Genomic DNA, 16,564 nt, shown 5'->3' on the forward strand with positions numbered 1-16,564 from the left:
ATTCTCGCCATTTGAAAACAGCAGTGTTCCTGCAGAACAAGGGGTGATGTTTACGTATGCTATTTTTCAGACGTGCCTTCCCACGTCTTTAATTTGTTATCTGTGATGGATATCTAAGGGAGAATCCATTTTAATATGACTGGCAGCAAAAGAGCTCGGGATATACTATCCGTATGGTAGCGGTAGGTTTTGACTTTGTGTTCGCAACTACAGTGACCTTCTCCCTACAGGTCTCCAGGAGGCTGGGAAGTGATGTAAATATCAAAATGTAAAGAGTCAATCAAAATACAGAGAGCTCGGCGCGGGCCCGAGCCGCCCGCTGGGCCCGGCGCTTGGCTGTTGCCATGGGAACGCCGCCGGAGCGCGGGCGGGCTGCGGGCGGCCCCTCTCGCGAGAGCGGCGGCGGGCGGAGCGCGGCGGGGCGGGCGCGAGGTGAGCTCATCCCGGGCTGCGCGGGCGGGGAGCGCCGCGCTCAGCCTAGCCCAGCGAGCGGAGCGGAGCCGCCGGCAGCCGCCGCAGCAACTTTGTTGGGTGAGTTGCGAGCGGGAGCGTCGAGCTGGGGCGAGCTGCACGGCGCGCCCCCTCCTTCTTGCCGCGGAGCCTTCCGTGGGGAGCCGCCGTGCCGCTGGCCGAAGGGGTGTGCGGGCGGGCGGGTGGGTGGGTATGCGTGCGGGGGAAGGGTAGCGGCCCCCAGTCCCGGGGCTGCGCGGCCCCCAGCCCGACAGGGGTTAACGGGGGCGAGGGCAGCGGGGTCCGGGTGAAAGTGGCCTTCTGAGCTGCCTCCCGCCGCAGCGCCCAGAGCTGGGCGGGGGGCGCCTGCCCTGAGCGCCCCCGGGGCGGTGGGAGCCTGCTGTGCCGGCAGCTCCGGGGCGGGTCGGGCGCGGATCCCCCTGCGGCGAGCCGTGCCGGGTGCTAGGTTCCGGATTTGTGTCTTTTTTATCCGCAGGAAAGGCAGCCCCGAGCGGGAGCAGCGCGGCCGGAGGCGGCGGCGAGCGGCGGCCCGGCCCGCTGCGCTCCGAGGCGGCGGCTCCCGCGCTGCCCGTCCGTGCGGAGGCGGCCGCGCCGGGGGCGCCCTGCGGCGGGGGACGCGCTCCCCCGCGGCCCGGAGCGGCACACGCCGCTCGCCCCCACGGCTCGCTAGATAACTTGTCTCTTGTTCGCCCCCGTAAGTTGCACTTGAGCTTTTTTTTTTTTTTTTTTTTTTTTTTGTCTTCCTTCTTTACTTTTTATAGCCAGCGAGGGTGTAGTGGGACCGGTTTTGTTCCGAGCCGGTGCTGAGACCGCAGTAATGATAACAATTAGGTGATTTGGGGGCAGTGCCGGTGGGGATGTTCTGAATGCTCTGCTCACGAGGAGGCGGGGTGGAGGCACAAAATGTTTGCGGATGGTTGATTTCTTCACTGGGAGCCTGGAAAAGTGGGAAAACAGGGAATGCCTTAAATTGAATCTTGAGGGGAAGGAGGAGGTGGAGCAGCAAGGAAAGGTAGATGAGAAGGTGAATGATTACCTTCCTAAGCCGTGTTTGTTTGCTCTTTCCCTCTTCTATATTGCATGAAGTCCTGATGTTAACGTTCTCATGCTATGTGTAAAAATAACTGTATTGTTTGTACTGGATAGCTGTGATGCAGCTTCAGCTCATGTAATGAGGAATGCATTCATTCATGTCTGGTACAGCAGCGACACAAAATGGGAATTGCTCAACTTAATGAAGATCTCCTTGTATAACCTTGGCCACAACATCTGTATGTTTTAGTTTGAGGAGGCACGTTTTAACCCGTAGAATAAAACAGAGGCTTTTTTTTTTTTTGGATAATACTGCTTACCAAATCGTGTTTTAAAAATTTTACCTGCAAAATCGCTTTAAAAATTTTTGAGTGATGCTGCTTTAATGAACCCGTTACTGCATGCTGAATGAAGTGCATCTGTGAGCCGGAGCCCTAGCTGATAATACAATGCAAATTTGTCTTCAGGGTGAAGGTGTCGGATTTCATTAGGTTCCAGATCTGTATGGATAAAGCAAGATTGGTGTTTTCTTTAGAAAGCAGCCCTTTCATGATGGGATTTTGATTGATCGTTTTTATTTCTTTTCCTAACTATGGGAATTATGCACTTGTTTCCTTTAAATTAAGGCATAAACCAGTTTTTTAAAAAGGTGAAGAGTTTTTGCTGCAAGTACTAACTAGGTAGCAAGTATCCATGTTCTCTCAGGTGGAGAGTTTGGTTGTTATTTATTTGGAATGTGTTGCTGGGCTGGACTCCATTCCCCTTCAGCTGAAGTGGTGGGAGAGACATGTGAAAGTATTAAGGTAGAAGTTTGTGGCAATTGTAATCACAGAGATCTCTTAAGTTGTGTTTCAGTGTCAAGGCTTTTATGCCTTAGGCCATCGGATGCCATACCAGTTATTAATGTAGAAACAGTGTGGGAACTTCACAATAATTTTTTCTTGGTTTCAAAAAAAAAAAAAAAAACAAAACAAAAAAAAAAAAAAAAACAAAAAAAAAAACCACAAACAACCCCATAGCTTCTATTTAGATAAAGCTAAAAAGAAAATTTTCTTGATTGAGTGTTTAGTGTGTATATTGTGTCTCATTTTGATGATAGGAAGCTAGGGACAGAAGATTTTTTTGCCATTTTAAGTGTTTATTTATGACCAGTTGATTAAAGGATGTGCACTTAGTTGCTCAACATTGCATTAAGAAGGTTTTACTGATGCTAATAAAATGCTTAGTTTCATCATTGCTATTTGGGATAGGCATACTTAGCTCTCAGTTGTGGTTCATAAAACCTCTTAGATCATGAAGTCAGAAGCAAAATGGGATGTCAGCTCTGACTATGGTAGGGGTGCAAAAATTTGCTTGATGAAAAAGGCTAGCAGGTGTAGAGGCAGGCACTGACACAGACCTGTGAAAGGGTGGAGCTGCAGCCAGGAGTGAAGACTTAATATGAGGACATGCAATTCATGATCTATTTTTTTCTATAATAAAAGGTATTATTGTAATTTCAGTCGTGCATCATTGGTTCTAGGCTTGAAGAACATTTTTTTCCCTGCTCTCATGTTTATCTGAAATGTTATTTTAAGGTTTGGGATTAAGTTTTGGATTGTTGTTTTAAAAACTACGTCTAAATGTGGCCTCTCCCCCTCCTGCAGCTTTTCGAGGAGTGCTTTTTTTTTTCGTCATGCTTATAACCATTCTGCTGACACTTTGGGAGCATTTTGTTCTTGTGCAGCTCTTATTGTCTTCTCTGTTTTGTAATTCTGTCTCAAATATATCCTTTAAAATGTCAACTTCAGAACTATTAGTTTTGCTACTATGGAGGCATGTTTTATTTCTAAGATGGGAGAACAAAACTTAAGAACATAGAATATTTCAATTGGTTATTTTGAACTTTAGTAAGGTCATGAGGATAATTTTAGAAATATGTTGGCAAAATGTGAGGTAGGCTAGTAAGAGAATGGGTTGAGGCCCAGTTGAATTTCTTTTCTATTCCTCTGTTTTGTCCTATAGCATGTCTATTGTAGAGAAGAAAAAGGAACAGTTTTCTCCATATCAGTAGTTTAATCCCTTCAGCAAGGGGGTTGCTGCAAGCTATTGAGTTCTTACTGCTACTGGTTAGAAATCCAGGATGCCCTACTGGGGTAAAGAAGCAGAGCTTCTGCCTTCATCAAAATTTCAGTCACACAAGTTGGTTTCCCTAATGCTGATGTGTTCAGAGGTTGAGATTTATTCTCATTGACCCTAAGTGTTGGTTGTTTGGCAAACAATTTTTATCTATTGTTTCCTTGGCTTCAGGCAGATTCCTTTTATTTCTCCCCAGCTCTTTAATTTAAATATTTAAAAAATCAATAAGACATTTAATTATCTTAATTTTTTAATATCTTTGCTCTGTTTACTTCTTTATCTGTATTTTAGATTTTTGTTTTATTCGTTTATTCTGAAAGCCATTTGTTTAACTTGTTAATAAGTTATGACGGGAATACAGCAATAGTAAGTGCAGTTATTTTTTTTATAAGTATAAATAGATGATTTTAAGAACTGCTAGGTGAGGGTTTTGTTGATTTGGCATGTAAAATTAATCATATGCTCAGTATCTTTCTGTGAATGAAAAAAGTTATGTTGTCCTGTATTTTATGTTTCCAGGGAGATTTGACTTCAGTGACTTGATTTCAAGTATATCTCTCCTAAATTGCAGCTTTTAAATAATCTTAAGATTTATATTTCACAAGAATTCAGTGTAGTATTTGAATGAGGACTCTCAAGCTGGAGGTTTATAAAGTGGGATTTGATGGCTCTATGAGACTTGAGATACTCTCTAATGAAAGGCAATCAGTGTTTTTTGGGGGTGCAGCCTTACAGCAATGATGAACCTAAGGCTCGATGGTAAACCTACAGATTATGGTCATTGGTGAGGTTGAAGGACAATAATTTTTTATTTTAAATTCTTATGCAGCTGGCAGCACAAGACTAACACAGTCTGTAGCAGTTTTGGTGTTAGCTTTGATAGTAGTTTTGCACTGTGAACTTTGGGAAACCGTTAGGAGTTGCAGACTGTAACTGTGGCTTTGAATATGAATCAGCAGATAAAATTGTTTTAGATGTCTGTTTTTTGCATATGTAAAGCTAAATTATGTCATTGTCTCAGTCTCTTTTAGTATTGGATTCTGTGGCACAGTTTACTGAGTGAGTTATTTGATTTAGAGTCTGCCACATGTCTTTTATGTTAAGTGAGGCTAAGCATTTACATGTCTTTGTTTTCTTTATGGAAGCATGTTTTAAAGAGCACTTCTTTTGAATGCAGAGACAGAACACTTCTCATAATCTTGGTAGCTGTTGTATTGTATGATTGCTAACCAAGTATTCGTTATGGTTCTTTCAAGGGTCTGAGTCTGTGAGTGGAGTGGAGTCCTGCAAAGCTGTCTTTTCCTACTCCTTCAGCTTGTGCTGGATGCTGCAGTGCAGTAGTCATAGCTCTTGTTCCCTTCTTAGTGGATGGCTGTCTCTTCAAGTTCCTGAAAAGTGCATGGCTGTGTAGAGAAGGAGTTGTTACTGGCACTAGTGGTTCATGCCTAGGCCTGGTAGGCACTTTGAATTTTTTGTTGATGTTTTAATAGTCTCTTACTTTTGGTTTTAGGCTCTGTAGAAGGAAGAATGCTTTCTTCAGGTGGATTGGAGAGATTAGTGGAATGATTTTTGAAGACCAAGTTTTATTTTATAAATTTTCAAAACTTAGAGAAGCTACTGGCATGTATCATATAGTTGGTTTAAAGTTGGATTGTTCTTTATTAATCCATATTGTTTACCTTCAGTGCTCAAATAGTTTTTGGAGGTGTTTAAATTTTGTGTTGTTTATTTACCTTTTGAGGTCACAGGATTTTTACCTCAAAATACATAAACCTCAGAGAGGCTGATTGTTACTTTATTACTGCAGCTGTGAGATGTTAACTTTGAACTTGTGCTTTAACACAGACTTTTAATTTAGTGAAGCTTCTTCAGTTAACCCTGAAACAATCCTGTTTTTCCTAACTTGTAATGTTATAGTGGATTAAAAAATCTCAACTAGCCAAAATCATTGGGGAACAAGTTATTCTTCCAGGATGCTAGGAGGTATGGGTCAGAAGTTGAGCATAACTTGGACAAAAGTTGCCTGTTGGATCTGCCTGTGAGACATAGTTATGTTTAATGTGCTTGGCTGGATTATTTTATGGATTTTAATATTTACTTTTCTGGGTGGGGGAAATTGGCAAGCATCTTCCTTTGCTGTGTAGGCTGCCTTGCTGCCTTCTCTGTGCAGTGGATGGTGAGGTTCCAGGAGGTGCCAAGGGCTGCTTTTGTAGCATGGCTCTGTTCTCAGAGTTTCTCCAGTCATGATGCATTTTACAGCACCATAAGCTAAATCAATTGTCTTTTGACTTTTGAATAAATAATGACAGGCTTATTGTATGCTGATGTGATGTGAAATAGGATTAATACAGACCTTTTTTTAAGAGCAGCAGATAATATCTGTAAAAATACTGCTATGGTGGCAGAACTTTCTGTATGCCAGTTGTTCACAGCAGCAGCTTTGGTACAGAGCTTGGGTTTTCTTGTTGGCGGTCCTGCAGACTGATCTCTCTGAAGACTTACAGAGACTTTTAATACATGCATTTGTATATTTGACCAAAGGTTGCTGTTGTGGTTTAACCCCAGCCAGCAACAAAGCACCACAGCTTAGCCCCAAGAACATTTTAAAGTTGATCTTGGAACTTCTTCAAATGATTGCAGATTTATTTTTGTATTGTTTTTATGATTAAATACTGGTATTACTTGGTCACTCAAAATGAATTCACACTGTCACTGGAAGTATTTGGCAGATCTGTGTTGATTGGTGTTTATGGGAGAGGTTATTTCCTGGTTTTAAAAGGTTTTTCCCTTTCTTTTTGTTTAAAAAAGTACTTTCGTTTGATTTCAAAATTGCTGTTTTATATGCATGGTTTTGTCACTTGGTCTTACTAGAGCAAATAATTTGGCACAGTAGACATGGCTCTCTGGCTGCAGGTGAGGGCATCAAGTCTTGCAGATCAAAACTTGTTGCATTTGAGCAATTTTCCTTCAGACAGAATTTAGTCTGGTCTCCTGAATTGGATGTTGCCTACACAGATGTGGTTTATTGGCTTGGACCATGAAGGGTTGGGTCACATTTGGTGAACTTCTGGGCAGGGATTTTTAGCTTAGTTTCCTCTAGGAGAATTCCGGTTCATGGACACCAGGAAACCTATAGAAATTAAAATAAATCATTCTGAGGGTGACAGAGCATTTAACAGACCACCCCAGAATGACTGGTGAATGTCCATCATTTGAGACTTAAAGCTTGACAGGACAAAGCCATGAGCCCCTGGAAGCAATGTGGCAGCCAGCCCTGCTCCAGTAGAGGTTGGGCTCAGGTTAAACCTCGGTGGGCTCTGCTGGCTGCTAGCTGGTGATAGCTGGAGGGCTCCTCAAAGGGCACTGCTGTTGGAAGTGCTGTTGTAGGTACAGCTTAAACAACTTCAAAAAAGGAAAATCATCCTTAGAGCAAGCTTTTTTTTTTAACTCATGTGAAACACTTTTCCTTTGGTGTCTAGCCCATTTAGTGTCTCTTGCAGGGGTAGCAGCAGCACTGCTGGTAGCTCTCAGGTTGCAAACCTGCGACAGGAAACCCCCTTTCCTTTATCTCCAGGCACACAAGGGGGGCAGTGGGTTTTGGGTGTACTTAATTATTTTTCCTCAAGAGACTCATGTAAGCAGGAACATATACATCTTGAATATTTGACTTTTGGCAGTGCCACAGTGCAAATTTGCTCTTGCTGAAGAAACTGGCAAAGATCAGACTTCAGTTTTTTCTTTTTTGCATTTATGAAGTGTAACATAACTTTGTCTGCATGTTTAAAAATTAAAGAAGACAATGGATGATGAAACTCAGACTGCAGGCTTAAACGTGTTAGTGCTATATAAAAGTCATTACAGTTCTTATCTCTGAACTGTTTAAAGATCTCTTTCTGGTTTTGTGGACAAGGCTTCTCTCCTCACTTTCTGAATTACCAATCTATTTTCTTTTAATTTATAAAAGCTAAAATGTCTGATACTCTTTTTGGAATATTTTTGCACATGTCCATTAGAAGACAACACTAGACTTCAACAAATAAATCCTGGAGGGCCTTCCCTCCTTCTGCTGGATGCAGTTGAAATTTTTAGGAGTATTTTTCTTCTCAAATTGTAAGGGCTGAAATAGGATTTTATGCTTTCGGTCCATGCTGAAGAACTGCATAATTGTGCAGAAGAAAGTTATGGCATTTTCATGCCTTGAAAATAAATATATCTTCATGAATGACATGATACTGGCACTGATAATCTACTTCCCAAATGTATTTAACGGCTTGTTGTATGAATCAGAATAAAATAGTTCAATAGACTGCACTGTATTGATCATACAGCAGCTGGAAGAAAGAGTGAGCCACGATGCTTCCCCACAGCTTTTACTGAAGAAAACGTTTAGAAGTGAGAAGAAAAGGAGATACTTCCATAAAAGCTGTTAACATAGTTTATCCTTTCCTTGGATGTTTTTTTTTTTTTCCTTGACTCTCTCCCTTTTGCAGTCTTAGAAGAGGGAACTAGTGACAGAAAGTCAGTTCTAGTTTTGTTTAACCTTCCTCCCCCTCCCTGACTTCTGCACTGTCTTGCAGTGTAATCATTGACTAGTACTCGACATAGCTCTGGGAATTCCCAAATCTAGTACTGTTTATTGCATTGCCATGCAGAGGTGGTAGGAGAATATTTGCTAGGGTGCCTCTGTTAATATAAACAAAAGGAAAATGCTAGTATCATCTTAAAACATGCCATCCATTTCAAATTGAAAAGGCTTTTTTAAAAATTCAGATCTGTGCATTTTCAGTGCTTGCCTGTACAGTGACATGAGTGTTTGTGGTAGTCTGGAGACCTACCTGCCACAAACAGTTCCACTCTGCTATTTGAGCTGTGATGCACTGTGGAATAATTTGAGAGCCTGAAGTTAATTCTTGCCTTATTATACAGTTTCCACCCAATCTAGGTAAAACCAGAAGATCTGCAGAACTTGACAGGGTTTTTTTATCATGTACTAAAATGAAATCATCAGGACTTTTTTAAAATCCTGTACTATTGTACTTTTATTTTCAGCTGGAATTTTTTTCAAGTTAATTAATATGCTAGATAACATTTGAGAACAGGGACAGATTATTGTCTCCAAACAACAGTTTTGGGATTGGGTACATGCAATAGTGTACTCTGTGTTCTAGATTTAATCTCTTGTATATGTAGTGTTGATGCTGTAAAGACTTTCAAATTTGTTGGTAATTTAAAGCACATCTCCTGTAAAACAAAGGTGTGATAATAAGCAGTTATTAAATGTTGCAAAGGGTGCTAATCATTGTTATTTTAACAGAATTTAGTAATTATCTACTGATTGCTGACATCATTAAATATATTTTTTTTAGTATATGAATTGGTACTTTACATACCTGAACAACTGAATTGAGGTTTTCTATTCTTGCATTGTTGATGTATCTTTTTTTTTTGTACATATTAACTGTAATGACTTGCCTCAGACTGCCAACAACTTTATGCCTGCCAAGGGCAAGAGGGCATGTATTGTGAGTGTGCTTTTTAACTGAGACATAGAACGCATTGGTTCTGAAAATAAGGAGGGGGGGAAGCAGTTATTTTAATTCATTTAATTGCAGTTGTGTGGAGCTGGCTACATGAAAAATAATTACAGGCAAAGTAAACATTGCCTCTTGTAGAAGCATGGAGTGCCCAGAGATAAAAAATGTCTGAAGTGCTGGGTGAGGGAAGAGAGCTTAACTGTTCCTTATTTTTTGTAAACCTGCACTTTGCTTAAAAAAACCCCACAAAGCAATTAATAGTAGTCATCAAATATTCCCAAGTATGGTGCAGTCTCACTTTAGGTGACAGCTGTCTTTATGTTCTTGAAGCATAGCCTTAAGTGACTTAGGGCTAAACAGACAGACCTCACAAACTGATAGAAGTACTAAAATTAAGGGGTAGTTGAAGGAATTCTTAGATAAAATCCTCATTTAATCTTTCAGTTACGAGCAATAGGAAGAAGTAATTAGAATTAACAAGAGTCAAACTTGAAGTAATTGTAAAACGTAGAGCTAGTGGACAGATGTAAAATCAAGTAATACTTTGATAATTTACTTATTTGGAACATATTGGAAGGTAGTGTTGTGAACATTAGGGATGCTGTAGAGGATAAAAGCAATCTCGAAGCATCCAGAGTTAGCACGGCTAATGCTTTTTGGTAGAGAACAGTACTGATGAAAGCAATTTTTTGATGTGTGTTTAAATATTGTAGCTAAAAGTATATGAACAAGTGAATAATATAATCTGTTTCTGCCTCTCCCTTCTTCTCTCCTTTTCCTAAGTGTTACAATTTATAAAAGAAGGGTCCAGAGGTGTCTCATTTTCTAGCTTTAAAAGTGAGAGAAGAGTTGAAGATCTCTTTGAAGGGAGGTGGGAGAAAAATCAGGACAACTCGATAAAAATGAAGCTTAATGCTTAAAATTCTGATTAGTTTCTTAAGTTTGGATCCTGCTTTCCTCCAGAATGCTTAGTTTATTTTTCCAGGTGTTGTCAGAAAACAGAACTAAATTAATGCTTTTTTGAAACAGAGCTACAAATTAGAACTTTATTCCTTGTAGCAGAGAAGTTACATGAGGATTGTATAAACATTGTACTGGTTTGTGTGGTTTTTCATGTTCACATTTTTACATGGGGAAAGAAGAGGACTTGTGAAACAGTGCTGTCTATTTCAGTGGCATTTTACAGGTTTCAGTAAAAACTCTGCAGCAGTATGTGGGTGTTATGTGCTTGCAAGTAAAATAATTTATTGTTAGTGTTTAATAGTACTTTTGAAAATGAAGTAATGGTATATGTAGTATAATGCAAAATACCCCTAAGTAGTGGTTGGTTTCTGCATTACAGTACTTTCCTGTTGCTGGTGAAGGAGGTACAAAAACCTCTTTGTGTTAGATGTTCAAAGCTGTTTTGCCAGGTAGAAAAATTCTTTCTGAAGGTGGTGGTGTTTTTTTGTTTTGAATCCAGTGTTAGTGCTGAATGACTGTTCTGTTGGTTTAAAAATGTTAATAGCAGTAGATATCTTGTTTGCTGTAACTTCTCTTTGTTATCACCTTAGCACTTAGCCGAGATGCCAAAAGCTCTTGAAATACATTGCAGCTTCAAGCAGGTTAGGTGCTCAAATACTGGCACCCTGGTTGCAAGTCAGTGTGTTTTATTATCCCTGTGCTCAAAATTTTGAGCCAAAGACCCAGGATTGAAGTGCCACTGCTATTCAGTTTATAATGATGTTAATTAGTGCTGAATGTCATTAAGATGAACATATGCAGTGTTAATAAAACTACTTCTGAAATTGAACTATTGTCATTATCTCACTGAATGGTTGTACCAAAACGTTGCTTGACTCTGCCCCACAAGAAAGATAATTGAGAAGGACTTAGAGCCTGGAGCTGTCCCTTGGGAATTGATCATCTGGTCTTAGTCACGTCTTCTGAGACCCTGGACAGTCAGAGACTTGGCTGCAAGGGGAAGGACTGGTTTAATAGCAATATACAGCTCTGAGCATATGCTCTTCTCAGGGCCTTTGCTTGTCTTGTGAACACAAATGACTTGTCCAGTCTCGTGATTACATGTAAGGAGTAAGCTGTTGCTTCTGGTAGGGTTAATGTCATCTGATCTGCTCCTTTTTTGCATCTAGGAAAGAAGGGATTTTGGTAGGAAAGGTTTTGTAAATGTTTTCTATTAGACACAGAAGCAATTACTTCTGGAATGAAATTTGATTTCTTTATATCTCACTCCTCTTCCTCCTCATTTAGTTTCAGACTATTCTACCTGTCTTGATTTAAAATAAAGGGGAAATGAATCAAGCAGGATAATTACAATATTGACAATAGATAAGTTTTTGCACTAGTGTCTGTACTTTCATGGACTGGAAAAGGCCGAAGCCCTAATGGGCCATCTTAGATCTTAGGCAAAATACAGAATCATCTGGATAACTAATGTGGTGCAGCATAGTTGCATGATAGTGGTGCTGCTCTGCATTGCGTGCACTCTATTTATAATGACGGGTACTAATGAGATTGTATTTTGATGTGATATTACTGTAATGTCAGTGCCTTGTATTCCTTCATTAGTGTACCTCATTGACTTTGTGAAGTAAGGAAATGAAGGTGCCCTTGAGCAAGGTGTCTTAAACACACATGAGAAATCTCTGGTAATGTTCAGAGCAGAAGCTGCCTTGGGCTTTAGATTTCATCCTACTATGGACAAATTTATTTATAGCTAGCTGTAAAGCTGTGCTGGAGATTCTTGAGCCAGCTCAGAGGAAGGCAGGGACTACATCTGCACTTGTCTGCAGCCTGCTTTTTGCTCCCAAGAGTGGCTCTGCTCAGCTCAAACTCCTGCTGTTTGCCGGGAACAGTCGTGGCCTCATGAGATCTCATGTACATCAATGGCCCCTTAGTAAGCTTGAACAGAACCATGACAGTTATGGATTAATGCTCAGACCTGTGCCCTGGACTTATTTTATTTATTATTATAGCTTTAGCTCTCGGTGCCTACATGGCGCAGTGTAACGCTCTGCTGGGTGTGTAGTTGCACGTGTGTAGCATGTAATGGCAGGAGCGTAGCATTGCATGTGAGCTGACAGCCTTCCTCTTCAAGCCGGGGGACAGTGTTGGGCTAACGTGGCTGTTGCCTTTCTGGTTCTGCCATTAGTCCAGCAGTTTCAGGTCAAAGGTCAGAAGATCAATGGTACCAGCACAGGACTTGGCATGCTGCAAATTAAAGTAATATTGAAATAGATTGCCTTGAATTTTAATTGCCTGCTAGATTTCCCTGTTTTAGTGAGCTCTTGTGCATCTTGACCTGTAGCAGTAGAGAATGAGAAGGTCCATAAAACTGCAAAAGGAATCAAACACAATGTGTGCAAATACTTAGAAATTGTCAAATCTAAGGCCATTAAAATGTATTTTAAAGTATTCCTTTAAATCTGAATTAATATCTGGTGTAGGCTTTCACGATATCTTCAGAAAAAATTGTGTTCAAAAGTTATCTGTGAAGTACTGCCTGGCTGTACTTCAGGGAGTGTCTTTGTTGACACTGCACCCTATGAGAGACAGCCAACATGCCTCGCATTGTCACTTGCAGGTTTTCCATTTGAGCTTTTCTCTAGTTCTAGCAAGTGGATGGATGGATAATGTTCTTCAGCTCAGCACTAGCTCGAGTATCTGTGCTTCATGGCAGTCACTGCTGTGATTGCAGTTGCTGTGTTCTGCATTTCCTGTAACAGCTTTGAGGCAAGGTTGCTCTCAGTTTTTGGTTTGCTGTGGAAACCAGCTGGGGTGGTTATGCTGTTTGTGTTCCTTCCAGTTTGCTTTTTTCCGTAACACTTCTTTCTTCTCCCCAACTTCCTAAATATTTTGGATTTGCTGGGCTTTGGTTTAGCCCCTTATGAGGTCTTAAAGTGTCCAAAAGGTTTTGTAAAGGCTAATGAGTGGGTGAGATTGAGTCTCAGCAGTGGTAAGAGCTGTAGCACACACAAGGATGTTCTAAGCTGTCAGAGAAGCTGTGATGAATGCAATTTCATGGGAGGAACTTCAGCTGAAGTGTATGTGTTTTTATATATCAAATCTGAGAGAGATTTGAAGGTACCAAGACCTTGTTAGTTCATGTAATTGCTTGTTCTGTATAGATTTCTGTCTAGTCTTCCTTCCGGAAAACGTGCAGAAGATAAATGTAGTGGGAGTCTGTAGTGGTATCTGTGTTTAGGTTGCTCAATAGTTTCTGTAGCTAAATGTGTTATGAGATCTCTTTCTTTCTTTTCCTCCAGTATGGTTAGTGCTACTGCTCTGTGAGCAGTCGTTTTTTGTCGTTTTTTTGGTAAAGGAAATCACTTTGTATCAGGGAAAAGCCTTTTTTGCCCTGGAGTATTTTGAAATACCATGCCCCTCTACTCCCCCCCCCCCCGCCCCCCCCCCGGTGTAACTGTTGAAATTTTAAATATTGGCTACCAAAAGCTTTTTCGTAGTACCTTTCCTCAAGTACGATCTCTTCATGTACTACAGAGATGAGTGCTTTAAGGCTCACCCTGCAAAATTCTGTGATTGTCAGAGGAGGATGAACACAAATGGGATCCTGTCCTCCCAATTCACGCTTGGCAGACACTTTTGGCTTCCTTCTGACTGCCTGCGCTTACTGGCAAGTGCCTTGTAAGGCTTAGTTAAAAAGAGGTGGTGTGATGAGTGTGAAAGATGGCTTTTTTTCTTGGTTTTGCTTGTCTGACCAAAACTTAAGCATTTTTTTCCTTCAAATTTTTTGGTTCTATTTGAGAAGTTAAGCGGGTTCATTTTGTACCTAGACAGGGGATGCAGAGGCTAAGTGTTGTGGGTGTCACTGGATAAGTGGTATGAGACAGGAGTATCCCAAAAAGAACATCCTGACCTATAAAGTTAGAATCTTATGCAGTTGTAATGCTTTTGATTGTTGGACAGTGAGGCTGCAGGTAAAGCAGAATTTGTAATGACTTATTTTTCATCTCGAGACTGACTAGAAGATAGGTTGCAGTGTGAGATTTCTTCTGTTGTAGAGATGCAAAACCAAGTGTTTATATCCATCTCAGAAGGGGAGATCTTTGACTAAGCTGCATATTGACTTTGGTTGTCTGCAGCAGTGGCATTGTGGGGAGCAGTAACAAGGCCAGACTCCTCTTTCCGCCTCTGGGATCTCAGCACCTGCTGTACAATGTGCAGTCTGGGCTCAGTGAGCTCTTGCTTCTGTTCCATTGCTCCTGAGATTAGGGAGATTTGATCCCTCTTTCCTTCTGGAGTTGAGGAGAATACTTGTTTCTTCATCTGCACTGACTATTTGCATGGCCTAATACTAGATGATAGTGATTCACAGATCTTCTAGGATAACTTATTTTTGGGGCTGCTGTAATGTTTTTGCAGTTTAGGTGACAGTATTGTCCGCCTGACCCTTTTTCAGGCGTTCAGCATCAATCAGCACTGGGTTGAAGAAGTGCTGCAACACAAAATGCATTTAAAGTTCCTTCTTAGTAAAAGGAGGAAAGAGCAATTGCACACAAAGTCATATAAGTTGGTGTGAAGAGTATGTAATAATATGTATCCAAACTTAAGGTTACTGGGAACACTGGTTCAGTGATGCCACAAGCAGGACTTTAGGACTCCCAGTACTGGGTCAAAAGTACAGTAGTCATAGGGAAAGTATCAGTCTCTTAAATTATTATGTTGGCTTTAATAAAAACAGAATACTTACCAGGTAGTGGCATGACTTACTTGCATTACATATTGATTATTTAGACCACTATGATTTTATACTGAATTAGATCTAATACACTTCCCTACCACTGATACTCATTTGGTATCATGTTCTGCCACACCTGATAAAAATTGAGCATATGCCTGAATCTCATTTGGACCAAATTTATCATGTTTGGTGATGTGATAGTGCAGAGATTTGCTGTAAATGCTTGTGAAACCAGTATTTCATCTCCTGTAACTTCCTGACAACTTTATCTCTACAAATATTTGAGAAAGTGTACTTTTCAACTTTTTTGTACCTAACAAATAACTGGTTTTATTCAGTGTTTGAAATGTTATAGAAGGGTTGGTCTTTGCATGCATTGTGCAACCACTTTTGTCTCAAGTTATGAATGGATGCTTTCAGACATGGTAAACTGATCTTCATTGTATTTATCTTTTTGTTCATCATCCATTCTTAGTTATGCCAAACCCAAAGCCTATTTCTAATTTTGTAAAATAGAAAAAATAATTTGGTCTTAGTGAAGCAGATTCTTGCTTGAATTCTCTTTAATCTTTTTGATAGGTATGAGACTGCAAATCTTTTTATCTGGAGAATGCTAAAGAAAAGAAGGGGCGGTTAGAGGAAAAGATTTAATGGGATCGTAAATGTTCTGTATGGATCAGTCTTATTAGACAATGCTTGGAAATGGAATCTCCTTCTGAAGACATTTACATGTTCCAAGTTCTCAGTATTTGACCTGATTCTATTATGAGCTGCTATTTATGTTTCAAGAATGAATTGGGCTCTCTTAAAGTCTTTTGACCTTTCTTTTGCAAAAGGGGAAAACATACTCTTCTAGCCTTGTGGCTAATGTATTTTTTTCAAAACTAAAAAAAGATTAACGTAGGGTCTGGGGTGAAATTTCTGCAGAATAGGAGATGCTAAGGTTCATAAGTAGTGTCTTGGGTGCTACTGAGTATGTCTGAATCTGTGGTGTCCAGAAGTGCACAGTGAAGGCATTCAGCTGTGATATTGTTGGGAGGTTTTTGGCAAAACATTTGTTAAGGGCATGGCTTAAAGTGATTTATTTTTATTTTGAACTATGGCAGGTTTTAAAATTTTATTATTTTAGTAGCGACTCCATTGAAATGTTTCTATTTTTTTTCCCCTTCCCAATAGCAATGTTTATCAACAATGTTGAGGAAGGGATGTTTTTATTTCTTTTAGTTTTTCATGTGCCACAAAAGTGTTTCCTTATACATTCTACAATGGAGGAGTCTTTCCTGGCCCTGATTATTGAATTTCAGTAACTTACAGTGATAGTGACTTTAGCTTAGTCTTTGCTGTAAACTCCCTTTATGTAGGTGAAGAAAGCAAGATGATGCCTCAAGCCTTCTCCAGAGGAACAAGTGCAGGTAGCTCGGCCTGTCCTTGTTCCTTGAGCACTTCAGTCCCCAAATGGCTTGGTGGTCTCTGCTGAACTTTCTTTAGTCCATCTTCGTTGTGCTGAGCAGGCTAAAACTAGGCATGTTCATTTAGGATATCACTAGTGCTGAGTAAAAGTCAATCAATGTCACTTCTAGGTTTAGACAGGGCACCATCAATCACTTCAAGACAGATATTTTTAACTTGCTCTTATCTAGAGCTTGAGATCTTACATTTTCAGGAATGTCTATTTTTATTCCTAGATGCATGAGGAATCTTAGATTGA

At 40.4% G+C, this 16,564-nt stretch overlaps 1 protein-coding gene across 3 annotated transcripts in view; it reads left to right on the top strand.

Annotated features, from left to right (window-relative positions):
* The first annotated feature begins 1,083 nt into the window (after positions 1-1,083).
* The window catches only part of SIPA1L1 (signal induced proliferation associated 1 like 1), a 197,449-nt gene continuing 181,968 nt past the window's right edge, over positions 1,084-16,564 (top strand). For all 3 annotated transcript variants that reach the window (XM_053979928.1, XM_053979931.1, XM_053979929.1), the window contains exon 1: positions 1,084-1,165. The gene's annotated coding sequence lies outside the window, so the exon portion shown is untranslated. The remainder of the gene's footprint in view (positions 1,166-16,564) is intronic.

This window comes from Vidua macroura, chromosome 6 (genome assembly GCF_024509145.1).
Source record: "Vidua macroura isolate BioBank_ID:100142 chromosome 6, ASM2450914v1, whole genome shotgun sequence".
Lineage (NCBI taxonomy): Eukaryota > Metazoa > Chordata > Aves > Passeriformes > Viduidae > Vidua > Vidua macroura.